General features: G+C 35.3%; 1 pseudogene; it reads right to left on the bottom strand.

Annotated features, from left to right (window-relative positions):
• Positions 1–255: 255 nt before the first annotated feature.
• On the bottom strand, positions 256–1,726 carry LOC113245511 (protein FAM217A-like; annotated as a pseudogene).
• Between the last annotated feature and the right edge of the window lie 1,958 nt (positions 1,727–3,684).

The following is a 3,684-nucleotide window of genomic DNA, read 5'->3' as shown; positions in this document are numbered from 1 at the left end:
GAATGATTAACTATATTTTAGCTGGGCTTCTTGGAATAGATCTGCTTACACTGAGATGTATGAAAGCATTATTTTTGGTCAATGGATGTACGCTTTTCCTTAATTTCTGAATTTAGAATAGTCTGTTCAATACTATGTCCCTTTGGTTAAGTTTTGTGTTTGTGTTTGGTTTTATCTTTGGGCTTTGGTTTTTGGTTTTGTGTTTGTGTGTGTGTGTGTGTGTGTGGTTTTTTGTTTGTTTTGTTTTGGTTTTGTCTAGTCTTGTTTTGCCTTAATTTATTCCCTTTGTTTATCAGTAAAAGACAGAAGTATAGGAGAAACTGATACTGGAGACCCAGGGGCAGACATCTTGTTAAGACCATTTTAGCCAGTTGGTTGGATAACAATAGGCTTGGTTGAGAGCTCTTGTCATGGATTTCAAATGGAGCTTTTGGTATTCTTGTAGTCATCATAAGTTGCAATCTATTGTTTTGTGATGGATGAACTTTTTAGGGACGATGGTCTAGAATTTCATTTATATTTGTCAACATTGCTCCAATTCCATTTGGAAGCATTTTGTTCAAGGTTGCAAGAAACATATTTTTTTCTTTTTTCTTGACCTTTATCTACACACGTTGTCTAAAGACTCAAAGAGTCAAAAAGTTTTGGCCGTCTTATTTTGAGTATAGCTTTGGGTTGTTCGGTGACCACTGAAGTACAAAAGGTAGTTTGTTGTCTTGGCCTCTCTTTTTGTATAGTCATATGTTGTATTCTTTCCGTTTCCAATAAATGAATAATCAAATGTTCAATAGAATTTTCTGAATGTTCCAGAGAATTCCCTGCTGTTATTCCTTGCTTTCCAATTTTCAGACTTGAGGCTAATTTGTGCAAGTCCAGAGTATCAAAATGAGGAGGAAGGAAAATCAGGATATGGAAAGAATCTTCAACATTTACATTGTTTTTGGTTTTAAGTTCAGGTCCATCTTTTAAAAATATCTGAGTAAAGTATCATTTCCTTTTTTATTTTCAGACTAATCACTTTGATCTCCTAAATTTTTTTCCACAGTGCTGTATCCACATGTCAAATTCTAATTCAGAGCATTTAAAGTTTCAACACTAGTCGTTTTCCGTAGTTGAACATGAATTAAGATGAGGCTAATTTCTGTCCTTAAAAAAGTCTGTACCAGCACATATCCAGTAGAGACCTGATGCATCTGCAGTCCAGGGTAAGAGCCAACTTGCTTATCAACTGAAGCATTTGTTAGTGAGTGGCTCAGAGTGAAGAGACTTATGGGATTATTGATTACCAGTTTCCACTGATGATTTTCTGAAATCTCTGTTCTCCATGATAGTCCCTTCATTAAAGGATAACTCCATAACTGAAATATCCGTTGTTTACTATTCTGTGCTCTTTTGTAAGCATGTTCTGAAAAATAAGTTCTAACTCCAGTTGTTAGATGGAATTTCCAGGTGGTTCTGCATCATCTCCTCTGGGTAGGAGGTTTTTATTTTCAGGAGCAGCTACTTCTGAATCCAAATTCCAGTGAGATGCATTCTCATGAGACATGTTTGACTCACTCAGGTTGGTGACACATTTCTCACTGTTTCTTCTCCTTGTTTTTTCCCCGCTTCTTTGAAATCCCCATGGCCCATATGTCATCCCCAGCATTGTCTCCAAGGACACTGTAGCTTTCAACCCCAGGCCCCTGCACATGTGGGGTGAAGGCTTGATGGGTGTCCCCTCCATCTGGGCCTTCCTGTATCGGGCATTGTCTCCCTCAGCTGTGGACAGCCTGCCAGACCTGCAGCCAGCCTCAGGATAGATGTCAGGCCTGGGGCCCAGGCTAGGCCCAGCAAGACCAACCTTGGCTGTGGCTGGGATTCTGCAGGCTTCCCCAGAGGCCGGTGGTAGGTTTTGATTATTAATCCAATCTCCCGACTAGTCATTGTCTGTTCAGAAGAGAAATTTCTTCAAGCCCAGTCTTCTTGATTCAATAGATTATATGTTTCAAGGAATTTATCCACTTCTAGGTTGTTCAATTTGTTGGCATATAATTGTTTCTAGAAATCTCTTATGATTCTTGTATTTGTGTGGTTATCAGTTGTAATATCTTCTTTTTCATTATAATTTTACTTATTTGAGTCCTCTCTTTTTTTTCTTGGTAAGTTTAGCAAAGTTTTGTCTATTTTATCTTAAAAGTAAAAACAAAAAAAAAAACAAAAAACAAAAAAACAACAACAAAAAAACCAGCTCTTAGTTTCACTGATCTTTTCTATTGTCATTTTAGTTTCTTTCATTTATTTCCTCTCGAATATTTGTTATTTCCTTTCTGTGATAATTCTGGGCTTACTTTTTTTCTTTCTCTAGCTTCTCGAGGTGTAAAATTAGGTAGTTTATTTGAGATTCCCCTTTTTTCTTAATGTAGGTGTTTATTACTATAAACTTCCCCCTTAGGACTGCTTTTGCTGCAGTCCATAAGCTGTGTTGTTGTGATTCCATTTTCATTTGTCCCAAGATATTTATTTCTCTTGATTTCTTCTTTCCTGTTGGTTGTTCAGGAGCATATTGTTTAATCTCCACAATTAATTTTCCAGTTTCCTCTCATAATTGATTTCTAGTTTAGTACCATTGTGATTGGAAAAGATGCTTCATATGATTTCAATCCTCTTAGATTTATTAAGAGTTGTTTTGTGGCCTAACGTGATCTATCCTGAAATATGGTCCGTGTGTGCTTGCGAAGAATGTATAATCTACTGCTGCTGGATGAAATGTTCTATACACATCTGTTATGTCCTTCTGGTCTAACATGGAGTTAAGTCCAGTGTTTCCTTACTGATTTTATAGCTGAATGATCTGTCCATTGTTGAAAGTGGCATATCACATTCCCTGCTGTTATTGTATTGCTGTCTATTTATCCCTTTTGATCTGTATTTGTTTTTACATATTTAGATCCTCATATATTAGTACATAAATATTTATAATTATTATATCCTCTTGATGAATTGACCCTCTTATCATTATATAATGACCTTCTTTGTCTCTTCTGACAGTCTTTGGCTTAAAGTCTATTTTGTCTGGTATAAGTCTAGGTACACCTGCTTTCCTTTGGTTTCTATGTATATGGAATATCTTTTTCCTCCCTTCACTTTCAGTTTTTGTGTATCCTTAAAGCTGAAGTAAGTCTCTTGTAAGCAAGATATAGTTGGGTCTTGTTTTTAAATCCATTCAGCCACTGTCTACCTTTTGATTGGGGAATATGATCCATTTATACCTAAAGTAATTATTTATAAGAATCTACTTACTATTGCCATTTTGTTCATTGTTCCCTAGTTGCTTTGTAACCCCTTTTGTCCTTTCTTCCTCTCTTACTTTCTTCATTATTTGATAATTTTCTATAGTAGTACACTTTGATTTCTTTTGATTTACCTTTTGTATATCTGTTATAAGCTTTTGCTTTTTGGTTACCATGAGGTTTATGTAAAACATATTAATAACAGCATTTTAAGCTAATAAGAATTTAACTTCAAATGCATAGTATCACTTATATGTGACATCTAAAAAAAATTGAACCTATAGAAATAGAGAAGAAAAGTGGTGTCAGGAGAGAAAAATAGGGAGAGGTTGATAAAAATGTACAAACTTTAAGTATTAAGATGAATAAGTTCTGAGGATTTAATGTCTAGCATGGTGACTATATTCTATAA

Source organism: Ursus arctos, unplaced genomic scaffold (assembly GCF_023065955.2).
Source record: "Ursus arctos isolate Adak ecotype North America unplaced genomic scaffold, UrsArc2.0 scaffold_11, whole genome shotgun sequence".
Classification (NCBI taxonomy): Eukaryota; Metazoa; Chordata; class Mammalia; order Carnivora; family Ursidae; genus Ursus; species Ursus arctos.
Note: the sequence above shows the minus strand (reverse complement) of the source record. Positions and strands in the feature narration are given on the sequence as shown.